The sequence below is a fragment of the Oreochromis aureus genome, linkage group 10 (genome assembly GCF_013358895.1).
Source record: "Oreochromis aureus strain Israel breed Guangdong linkage group 10, ZZ_aureus, whole genome shotgun sequence".
Classification (NCBI taxonomy): Eukaryota; Metazoa; Chordata; class Actinopteri; order Cichliformes; family Cichlidae; genus Oreochromis; species Oreochromis aureus.
In genome coordinates, this window is record NC_052951.1 from 24,161,963 (window position 1) to 24,174,624 (window position 12,662).

Below are 12,662 nucleotides of genomic sequence, written 5' to 3' on the forward strand. Positions count from 1 at the left end.
ACTGTTTTTCAGTCTTCTAAAAATATAACAGAAAAGCACTTCTCTCTCTGTCTCGGTGTAAGAAAAAACAAAAACATTTGCCCGTGCTCCTAGGAGCACAACTAAACTGTCAGGCTGCTGCTAATGGTGATATGTGTCGACAATATCGTGTATAAATCTTAGAGAGCATAATGTTCTATCAGACTGGTTCTGAATCATGCATCTTGTTTCTTTTGTGTCATTTATAGCTTTTTTTGGGGTGGATCAAATTACCTATTGACTAAATGCATCATAATCTATTTGCTAGATGTATTTGGGATTTGGCCAGACAAAGAAAAAAAGTAATAACAGTCAGTTAAACTCATCATAGTTACCTGTGTTGACAGAAAAAGAAATGTATATAAGAATAAGATGTGCTTCATTCATACCAGATTTTTGAAAATTCTTGTTTTACAGGAGTTCATATTTTAATGTGGTTTACTATGTTTAATTTTACTCCCACTAAGAATTCTGAGCACGAATATTGGCAACCAGTCACATTGGCTGTATGTTCCTACCCACTTAGCCAGTAAAATCAAATTCACTCCTATCCATTTGTAATTGTAAACTATAAAAAAAATATGTGTATTGACAAAAACGAAAGTAGCTAACATGAAACCATCTTCATAACGCTGGCTTTATTGTTCGGTCATCTACAGCAGCTGTAACTGATCACATTTTAACGTTCAAACACTCCTGACTTGCTGAGCACAATCAATGGGTTTGTGATGTTGGATCTATAATATTTTACAATAGCACCATCCTCCCGGAAAGATCTGCTCCATGAGCTGCAGTAACAAAACCCACTTTAGTTATTATGACGGGAAAAAAGAAGCAAGTCACCGTGACATTTAAACTGATTGACAGATATAACTTAAAACTGGTTTTTTTACTCAGTACAATTAAATTTACAATGCTAAAGGTTTATTATGCCCCTAGAATCTGACTAAATTAGCCTGACTTAAGTGGCATGTTTGTCAGGAGACCAAGACACAGCCAAATTCACTGGCATGTAAATGAGCATTGTATGCAGCCCTGCAGTCTCTCTGGTGCTCTTTGTAATGGCAGCAGGGAAAGGCCCCTAGCTGAGCTCTGAGACAAATTCAAGTGATCAGACTGAGCTCTCCTTCCTGCTCTGAGTCCCAGCTCTGCACCACTCCAGGTAGGTCTGCTGTCACAGTTACAAATGACACATGCAGTTCCAGAACGACAATCATTCCCCACTCAGCGTGAGTCCTCCCTGCAAGTTGCTGAGTATTTAAAAAAGATTACAAAGAAAGGGTGGGAGGGACACAAAAGTAACATCTGCAAACGCTGAACAGCACATGCTGAAACTGTAGTTCACCACCCTCATGTAAAATGTTTTGCATATGAAGGATTGGCTTTCTTTGTGTTTCATGTGATACTAAACAGCTTTAATTTTCAGATATTCTATTTATACAGTTTTAGAAATTATTAATGAAAAGAGTTATATTGGTTAACCTACTAGCCTATCCTCCAAAAGTAGAATGTTAAAAAAAAAATAGATCATCTGTCAATCATGTTATGAAAGCACAAATCATTTTTTCCCCCACATGATGCATGCCCCATTTTGGAACAAACCTCTCTACAGGCTGATACTCTGAGTGCTGCCTCACTCTGAAGCTCCTCTTCAGTGAAATCTCTGCTATCATCCTGCGTCTGCCGGCCTGTCTGCCTGTCTGCCTGCACTCAGGTTTCAAACAACCCATTCTTCAGAAAGATGTCTATGTAGCATGAAATAGAGCTACCAAGAGACTCGCCTTTGCCCAAAATGTTTACATGACTCACTCGTCAAGATTTCATTCTTGTTCCTGTGCGGTTGGAAAAGATTCTGAAGAGACCAGATGTGTCAATCTGTCAGGCAGCCATGCATCAGGATCACACACGCTCTAACCTTAGTTATCTTTCAGACACTCCAGTTGAACAGGGGACACTTCCTTTCAGGCTCCCCCACCCCCACCTTTTTTATGATGATGAGAAATATGATAACTGTCAGGGTGCTCTGAGTGGTGTTTCCCAAAATGGATTCATACAGAAGCCTAGCCATGCAAAGTAAGGTTAGTCACTGACTGTGATGTAAATATGTTAGAAACACTGCCCTTTGGAAGGAAGATGGGACGTTGTCAGCACACCAGATAAAAGCTGACAGGTCGTATCCGCTCAGAGGATTCACAATTAAAACGAATTATTCTCCAGTAGTCAAGGTGAAACTAATTAAGAAAGAAAGGGTCTAATTAATAGTGTAGCAGTTGGAAGACTGAAAGGAATATTTGAACATTTAATCTGTTATTTGTTTGATAATATTCAGCTTATTTTAGCAATTATGGTGTTCCCTGGTTACAGCTGGCCCATAGGTTTGGGCTCTATCACAAACCCATATTGCTAAATTTACAGCTGTATCAAACTACCCCAATTTGATCTAATGTAAATCTTTATAAATTATGGTGCCAGCTGTGAACTCTTCCACTCTTTAAAATCCATTAATATTTTTTTACACTTACATTGGCTCAAATGGTTGTACTCCCAGGTTTTTGTGCATCTGAGTGTAAGATTGTTAGTGAATATTCTTCACTTTGGGTTTCTGTTTTGGTTTGTGTTGAAAGTGTTGATTTTTAATATTTTTGTAACAGTCTGTTTGATTTCTTGTACTATTTTTGAGTGTTATTACTTATACAATTTTGTTGTTGTTGTTGTTTTATAATTAGTTTTTCATTTTACCTGACTAAATCACCATGATAACATACGCTGAACACCTAACCTGGACCACAGCAGGTTATGTTCAGGGATTTGACTGAAATTGACTGGAAGCACCATATTTTTAAAAAATTTTTTTTTAACTAATTATTTTATTTGCAGCATGGTTTAAGTGAAATACAGATTTTCTGCTGGGCAAATACACTGCTTAAGTGCAAACTATTGACTCATAACTTACCAATAATACCAGTTACCAATTAATTAAGTTGCAATAGAGCGAACTGTCCATTGCGATTTCACTGGAATTTACATACATTCAGCTGGTGATGCATAAAATCTATAAATGTCTTTGTACTTGATTCTAATCTGCTCCTAAGTCGCTTTCACACTGATGAAATTGCAACTACTAGAACACAAAATACAGACCAAGAAAACCCACTGAATCAATAAAATTAATTTGACTTTGTTTTTTATAAAACTATTAGACTGTAACATTTAATGTTTTTTGTATCCATTTTAAAGTTTGTGTAGCTGTCATGCTAAAAAAAGCAGAGGCAACAAGAGTGCACTGAGAGCTAAAATAATTAACTCAAATTCAAATGCTTATTTTGCCACAGTGTGCTAAATCCCAAGATTAATGATTTTCCGCAGCATTAAGCTCTTGTTCTTTATAGATTTTTATCATCATCTGATAATGTCTCTGATTGGAGTAGGTGGCACTAATAGGGATTATTTTGTATAAGAAAAGAGTCATATGACAGGTGAAACACCGCTTTTTTATGTGACTGTGCACAGAATCTGAAGCACAAAGCCCAGCTTAAAAAAAGTAGATAACAGCTGTTGTGAAAACCATCATCTTAGACTAGGGCAGGGGTGTCCAACTCCAGACCTCAAGGGCCGCAGGTTCTGCAGGTTTTAGATATCACCCTGTGTCAATCAGTGTTGGGACTAACGCGTTATTAAGTAACGCGTTACAGTAACGACGTTATTATTGTGGTAACCAGCACGGTAACTAGTTATTATGCCAAAACCAGGAACGCGTTACTCGTTAAGGGAGGCAAGAGGAGAGACCCGAAGCGGCCGCCGGTCCGCGTGTCAGGTGAACTGAACTTCAGGTAAGAAGTTATGACCTGCAGTCTATCTGGGTCAGATATAAACCAAGTTTAGGTGGAGTTTATTTTCGGTATGCTGACATTTTCGTACTGCGTGCTAGCTAGCATGACGGAGTTTCTATACAGCTGTGTGGGTGCTATGTTACTGATGTTGAACTTTATTTTGTTCATACGGTTAATTATCAGAGTTGCCAACCGTCCCGTAAAAAACAGAATCGTCTGGTATTCAGAGACAATATTACGCGTTTCATACTGAGGTGAAAAGGAACACAGTTTGTCCCGGACTTCAGCTACAATGAAAAAGACACAAAGCTGAAGCTGCACAGCTGCCTCTTCTTCTCTCATTCTCTCCCGTTTCTACTTCAATCACGAAACTGATCAATGATCAGCTGATCGGCTTTTCTCTCTTGTTTATTTATCGCCCACTTTGCGCCAGAAAGAGGAAACCAGCGGATGTCGCGTTAAACAACAGCAGCACGTTTAAGCTTGATCAGCTGTTGTTAGAATTTATTTAATATTAATTTCTACTATCAGCTGATGTTTGCTGGAGCCACAGCTGTAAAGCTGCTGGTCATGATGTTTGGTTATCTGGTGAGAGGGAAACATGCAGATGAAACCAGGAGATGTCCTTACTGAATCATCAGAGCTGAACAGGTGATGTAGAAACAGGTTTACCTTTTAGGTGACATGGATGAGTTGAAGGGAAGTTATGAACTGTTTCTGACAGACAAATAACACCAGGATCCTTTTCTAAGTAGCTGACAGCTGGTAACTGTGCAGGGGCGGATCTAGCAAAGTTTTGCCAGGGGGGGCAGGTAGGGCATTAACAGGGAAAGGGGGACAAGGAAATACTTTTCTTTATTATTCTCATTTAAAATGTCTCGCTTTAAAAAAAATAATTATCTGAGTCTTACAACAAACAATTGATAGATTGATACATATATACCATCAGAACAGTGTACATCACTGTCACAACAGTGTTTATTTTCATTCAAAGGCTTTATGATTTTTCCTATAATGGTGGGCCGGTCTCTAGTCAAAATGCCCAGTCCAGCTCTGTATGCAGCTCATCTGCAGTCTGGTGTTACCTACATCTTTCCTATTCAGAAGGCAGAATTTCCAAGTTCTGAGTACAATCAAAAGCACCACGACTGCAGTTTTTGTGTTGGATGTAAAAAGCAGGCTAGAATCATGGCGGCGGTCAACGACGGTCCAGGCGTGGGATTTCTCTCGTGGAAATGTGCACATTATTTTTTCCTTTCTATTGGTAGGTGGCATAGTGCACTTGTGGCAAGTAAGCAAGCTAGAAGACTGGCAGTCTGGCTGGGTATCCAGTTATGGAAGCAACACATTAACAAGAGAATTCTGAGTAAAACCAAAGTTACTTTCCCTAGTAACTAGTTACTCTGAAAGTAACGAGTAACTTGAAGTAACTGAGTTACTTTTTTAGAGAAGTAACTAGTAATGTAACTAAGTTACTAATTTAAAGTAACTTACCCAACACTGGTGTCAATACACTTGAATCAAATGATTAGTTCATTAACAGGCCTCTGGAGAACTTCAAGACATGTTGGGGAGCTAATTTAGCCATTTAAATCAGCTGTGTTGGATCAAAGACACATCTAAAACCTGCAGGACACCCGCCCTTGAGGCCTGGAGTTGGACACCCCTGGACTAGGATGTTTTAGGTTTTGTCAAGCCAGCTAATGGAAAGAAAGCTTGGCTTTGTTTAACTTCCTTTGTAGTGTACCCCGCTGATCATTAGAGGTTTAAACAACAGAACATCTCAACTCAACATCTCCCTTCTTCCCCACTGCCATCAGACTTTTGAAGGCTGACCTATTTTGTAACAGTAATAATAACTTTTTTTGCACATCAGGTCATCCTGCATATTAAGCCAGCATGTTAAGCTATAGTTCTTTTGCTCACACCTCCATATTTTGTCTCCTTTTCTGTCTTCATTTATTTATTTGTACTATTTGTATTTTATATGTTCTATTTCTATTATATATATCAATCGGCATCTGTGGGTGAACAGCAAAGAAAGAATTTCATTTCACAGAGAAATGCCTTTTTCTATTGTGACACTTTCAATCTTGAATCTTTACATTACTGGTTAGTGTTTATGGAGTTTGACTGCTTGTTAAGATTATTTGCTATTCTAGTATTGGGTTGAGTCTGGTCAGTATTCAGCTCCAGTTTTTATGTTGAGGTTTTTTTTTCCACAAGTGTAGTTCCAACAGTGTTTCTCCATTGGTGCCTTTGTAATTCTTTTGTAGTTCTTGTAGTTTTTCATTTACTTATCTTTTTCCTTCCATCCATCCATTTTCTACAACTTATGTGGGTTCGGGCAGCAAGCTGAGCAGACTTCACCCTGACCTCCCTCACCCTGGCCACCTCCTCCAGCTCATTCGGGGGGACACAGAGTCGTTCCCAGGCCAGCTGAGAGATGTAATCTCTCTCGTGAGTTGTGGGTCTGCCCCAGGGCCTCCTCCCCATTGGGCATGCCAGAAATACCTCACCTAGTAGGTGTCTTATTTCCACCTCTTGTATCCATGACCTTATTCTCTCGGTCACCACCCAGCGTTCGTGAACCACAGATGATGGTAGGAATGTAGATTGACAAGTAAATCAACAGCTTCACCTTTATGCTCAGCTCTCTCTTTACCACAGCTGATTGGTACAGTGTTGTATCTTTTTGTATAGAAATTTTTATTATCAGCTTAGTATTCTGGCATTTGGGTCTGCTTTAACATCTTAGAACTGTTAACAATTTTTAAAAGCCAACGTTTGGTTGCTGGACAAGGACGGATCTTTTATACAGCTAAATCCAAACCAAGCTTTCTAAGAATCAGTTGAAACTGATGAAGTATCATTTTATTGTAGCCTCTCTGACCAACTATGACTTCTCTCTACCTTAACCAACGGGGTTGAATATCCCAGACAAGCCCCCCATTTGTGACAAATTGACTAGCTCAAGGTATGCAACAAAGAGGGCAAGTGGAATAAAATCTGACATTATTTGACATAATGCAACAAAAAAAAAAAAAAATGTCAAGAAAACAATTACTGCCAGGTGGAAAGAACAAGAAAGACTGAGCAATTTATCTGGGCAAGCTTTTATAGTTTGAGCTGCGTCACTTGGAAACCCTACTTTGTTATCCAGTTTTCCAGGACTGCCTTAGAGAAAGAGGGAGGGGTGTGACACAGTGAAAAATGATTAAAGTTTAGTTAGTTAATAACTTATTATTGCAGCAATTATTATTGCAACGTGTTATTAAACAATGGCCTTACAAGAGTGCCTGGTTATGTTTCAGCTGCAGGCCGTAGCAGGTAGCGCTGCATGTTTGATTTGACAGATTGTATAAACCACTGGTTGTGTGATAAAAAGTAAAATCTAAAAACTGGTAAAAGTTAAAAACATAGCAATTTGTTGAAGGCAAACAAAACTGAATAAAGCTCTAACACCAAGCACAAACAAGATGACACAAACACAAGCGTGGAAACAGCCAACAGCGGAGCGAATAATACGAGCAACAATAAGGACGCCATTAAAGCAATTAAAACACGTAACAAAAACATATGGCAGCGGTGATAGAAAAGTTAATATATTCATTTTGCAGAGAAACAGCACCACATGTCCCTTTTCAGATTGTGCTAAAATGCACACTCAGACAGAAAAATAATGCTTCAGCCTACCGGAAAAGGCACAGGGACCACTGAAAGAGTACGGCGCAGGTTGTCGTTCTTTAGCACGAGATATCCTTATCAACTCAGCTTCTCTTGCATTGCCTCCAAATTAATTATTGTCTGACACTCTCTCTTTGCTACTTTCTTTCTATATAGAAGAGACAGAGCTTCAGGCTGTTAGGTAGTAATAAGACCCTTCTTGACACTGGTGAGAGAAAGAGAATGAATAGTGGTTCCTTCTTTGGTGCCATACGCTATTCTCTTCCTGTCCCACTTTGCTTTTCTAATATTGACTTTTGGCTTTTTTCTTAGACAAGTTTCCGTGAACAGATCTACAGCCCTTGGGTGTTAAAGCCCACATCCTGCTTGTCATGTGTGTCTGAAAGACACAAACAGAGGGAGACTTGTTAAATCCATAAATCCCCGCAGAATGTATGACATGGCTGTAAGGGCAAAAGGGATATCAGGAGGCTCTGCAGTGCCATAACTGGGTGGTCTGCTGGGCTAACAGGACGGCATCTGTTAATTATACAGCAGTATCAAAGAGGGAGAAAAACAGGTGACAGAAAACACTGGAAGCAGAAAAAAAGCGCATCCCGTGACAGGAATGGCACTTTAGAGGCACTTTGGTTTCTGTATGTAATTATCACTGATTGAAGAATAACTAGAACTCATGTTGTAGTACTAGTCATCTTCATTCAATATGTTGAACCCTCTCCAGTTTTATTATTTATAACTAATCCTTAATGACACTGATTATGCTAAACTGCAGACTCCACTGGACATGCAGAATGATTCAGTAAATGAGTTCTCTACTACAGTAAGTGAAGTAAAATTTCTAGACAGCTTGAATCATATCACTCTTGAAATGTGATATGGCAAATCAACTTAAAGTAAAAATAAATAAATAAATACAATATGACAATTTTAATCAGTGGCGGTGGTGGGGAGGCTTCATAAAAGGGACAGGCAGATGGCTGAATAAATTCACTGCAGAAAACATATGCTAGGTGACCTTTTTGTAACCCCTCCACGCATTTCTTCCTCTCCTCTGACTCTTTGGTCAGTTCAATTCAAGCAGAGGAGGCGGCAATCACTATTTGCTCAGAGCTGCGCTGCTGATACTCTCAGCTCAGCTGCTGTGTTCATATGGGATGCAGCAGTAAAGGTCATTTCTAGAAGTTCAACATTAGTGATCGGAATTTCAAGTGAACCATGCTGCCCACATTTCCTGCACTCTACGGGGAGTACAGGGGACTTATCAGGTGAGTCAATGGGCACAGTAATGTGAAATAAAAATGTAGAGAATCTAATGGACCAAGTTACAACCCTACCTCAGTTTCAATGTCATTCATATTAATTCTTACTGTCATAGACCTCATTTTAATCAGTTAAAGCTCTCTGTGAGAGTTTGAGTGTCCTCGTTAGACCCACAAGAAAGAGTTTCAAAAGTTGAATCTTGTCAGAAGCATCCAAATGTGAGTGTTGTTGCAGATGGAGCAACCCAGGAGAGTGCAACTCATCATATATAATGCATCTTTACCTTTGTTTTGAAGCATGGCTCATTACATTTCTCTGTGAAATTTGCAGAGCAAAGTTTCAAAGTGTAAAGAAATGGAGGGAGCCAAGTGGGTATGGTTTACCTGAGGGGACAGCTTTGTAGCGATAATAAATCCTGCTCCTGATTAGATGAACTCTGCATGGGTTTCAGGTGATGTGATGCCAAGCATCACTGTTCACGACTGGGAAATTATAAGTGATAAGAAAATTTAATTTGCCCTAATTAAATGTTACACAAAAATGTCATCCAGGCCTCTTTAACTGTGGATTGTTTCAAGCCTGCAGTGACTGCGTTAATTAAAATGACTACTCACTGCAAAAAAGGTGCAAATAAATCAGCTAATCGGTTAATCAGCCAATCAATCACTAAAGCAAATTAAACAATGAAATCTACAAAATGCTGTCCAAATTTTGAAACAGTTACTTAAAAAAACAGTTTTACTTTTTGGTTTGATAACTTGGCCCGGCACGGCCTGCTATGAGACAGCTGTACACACCTAAATAATCGAAATCTGTTGAGAAGCCAACTGACTTTTTCCCTTTAACAGTTCCCAATCCGCATACTATCACACACCACTCAAATCTCTCATTTATATGCTGGATTTCTATTTGCAAAAGTAATTTTTTAAGCACAGCTTAAAATTTGTCATTTGGAGTAACAAAGCTGAGGTTTTGGTCATTTTCACAATTTAAAAGTACTTGCTGCCAACAAGGATTCCCTCTGCTGGAAACTCCTGGAGCAAGAGACTGAACAACGACCTGCTGCTCTTAACTCTGACCTTCTTGAAGCAGGGTTTTCCTCTATTAGGATCACCATAGCATCACATTTATACAGTATTAACATAGTGATTTCAAACCAAACTTAGAGATAAGGATACCCTAAATGAACTATTTGTCTGAACTCTTTCTTTCCGCGATCAAGCTCGGAAGCTGGAAACGGCACCAACAAAAATGACTACAAATCCAGCCCTGCTGTGTGAACTTTGAGACGGGACGCTAACTACAGTTTACATTTTGTATGCTTGTGATGCACTCTTGAAGGACGGATAAACCTTGGATACCATATCATACAAAACACCAGTAGAAGCGTGTGAAAGCTCTTGGTACACAACCATAGATTAGAGCTCTGTTGCCACTGTTGACCTCTATTGCCATGCACTGCATAATAGCACGTGTGTATATGCACACATTCTGCTTTAAGCTGGTTCTGGCAGTTGGCAGGAGAGCACTCAGGAAGCCCCTAAAGACATAAGCGTTATGGTGAAGATTCTGTGTGTGCATGTGCATATGTATACTAGTGTATCATCAGTGTCAGTACTGTAATTGCGTGAGTCATCCGACTATTAAAGCTGTCTCTGAACAACAACAACAAGCAGCCATAATCTGCTGGACACCACGCTGTAATGGCTCTCTGTTTGACAGCTAATAAGTTTCATAGCAGATTGCAAACTACAATGTGCCCGACTGCGCCACTATTCTGGCTACATCGTTATTTCTCAACTTGACCTCAAGGTGAGCTGCAGAATTGCGCTGACAGAGTTCGGAGCTAACTCCCTTAATCCCCCACCTCTTGCTGTTCTAATATAACCGCGATAAGTACTGGTTACGTCCTGGTCCTCATGCCTTCCTGGTGGTATATGTTACAGCTTTAGCAGGTCTGCACGGAGTCAGCATGTATGCATTGGGACATGCTTGCTTGTATCCCTGCAAAGAATGAACAGGTTTGTGTCTAAACGATATGTGTAACAGTAAATTACGAGTTCAGATCGGAGCCTCTAGAGCAAACAGATCTAGCAAGAAGTACTGCTATTAATGTTCTCATTTAGGAGCAGGGGGTGGGATTGACGGTCGCTCTGAGCAATATATTTGCATGCCTTTCTGTATGAGACTACCTGCCTCAGTTTATAGTTTTATGGGTTGTTTGCCGGCATAAGAATGAAAGGCTGGGACTTTAAACCTATTTGTACACATAGCACAGTGATGAATGGGCATAATTCACCCACTTGATGTCAGGTGCATATCTGGTTCCAAGTAGAGAGCGAATCCAACAAATCCGAAAAGAGACTGAAAAAAAGAAGAAAAGAAATTAAAAAAAAACGAGTGGAAGAAACGGAGAAGGGAAGCAAGTGGCCGGAGAATTTTCAGCACCGTGGAGAGCTCCGGTGCAATATACGCTATACAACGGCAGCGTGTGCGCCGACCAATCCTCATTTCCCACTCCGCTGGCCGTCACGGAGGCTTTGCTTCCACCGTGCCAACTCTCTGGTGACACTGATAGGATTTTCCCATGAGAGTGCGCCGAAGCAGCTCATTTAACGCAATCAGACAAGAAAAGCTCGCCGTGTTTCGGATTCTGTGCCCTTTTCACTCATATAAGAGTTTTTGCGTGCTCCATAAGACCCTGGTTGTTAATAGATAAAGTCTTGCCAACGTCCTGAAGAAAGCAATTGGCCGACGAAAGAAGGGGGAATGTGTGTGTGTGTATGTGGTGGGGGGTGGGGGGGTACTGGGACCTAGAATCAATGCCAGAGAGCCCAGCGAGGTGAGGTGTGTGCGCGTCTCACAGTGTTATCATTTCAGTCCCTCTGCTGCTTGAGCAAACCTGGCGCACCCGGGCAAAGGAGTCCTCCTGGACCCATTTATCAAACATTGCCCTGTTATTTTCGTTCAGGTAGAGCCTCTGCACGGTTATGTGAGGTTACCAAAGGTGGCATGTGGTCATATGGAATGATTAATCACAAGCCGTTTTGCGCCAGACAAAAGGCGACATAGCAGGCAGTGTAGTTAAAAACTGTCACAGATTGTCACTGACATCGCCCTGCGCTATAAAGCTGCACCTCTCACACATCTCCCCGGCTGTAAATTCTAGAGCTCTGTATTATTGATGCATTTCTCCTCAGCTGTAACTAATTCAAAATTAAAGCACGCCACTGCCATCCTCTTTACAGGTTCCGTTCATTCACACTCATCCTAATGCAAATAGTGCGGATAAAGCGGTGTCACGCACCCAAAACAGCCAAACTTGTAAAAAAGAAGAAAGGAACGGCAGATAAATGCGCCTTTTAGTGAGTTGATACCCCACACCCCGCCTTAGTCCATAAACCTTTCACCTTACCTGTGGTATTCCGAGGCAAATGGATTATAAAATAAAGGAAATTCGTGCAAATATGCCACAGATTTCCTCGCAGAGACTCGTCCAGTCTGCGCTCCTTACTTCCACTCCTCTCCTCTCCACCTCTCGACAGGGTTTAAAGGGTTCAAATTAATTATGGGCTGGTGTAATAGTAGCAGCAGCTGTGTTAGTAGCGACGGGTAGAGCGTCCCAACTCTCAGCAGCGGCTTGCCATCCTCCGGCTTCTCTGGCTGGTTTCCTCTCAGCGCTACGCTCCTGCTCTGCCCCTATTTCAACTCCTCTCACTCTGCTCTCCTCCTGACGTCAGCCGCTGCACGCCAAATGCGGTGAGGCTACATCTGCAGATCCATCGCACTGGAAAGCGACACCTGTGTGTGTCTGTGTGCATGCGTGTGCGTGTTTGCGTGCGTGCTAAGACACTCGCGAGGACCACA

General features: G+C 40.8%; 1 protein-coding gene across 1 annotated transcript in view; it reads right to left on the minus strand.

The window, feature by feature from the left end:
• fstl4 (follistatin-like 4) overlaps positions 1-12,453 on the minus strand; it is a 211,420-nt gene extending 198,967 nt beyond the window's left edge. Inside the window, exon 1 of the mRNA XM_039618901.1 lies at positions 12,211-12,453. The gene's annotated coding sequence lies outside the window, so the exon portion shown is untranslated. The remainder of the gene's footprint in view (positions 1-12,210) is intronic.
• Between the last annotated feature and the right edge of the window lie 209 nt (positions 12,454-12,662).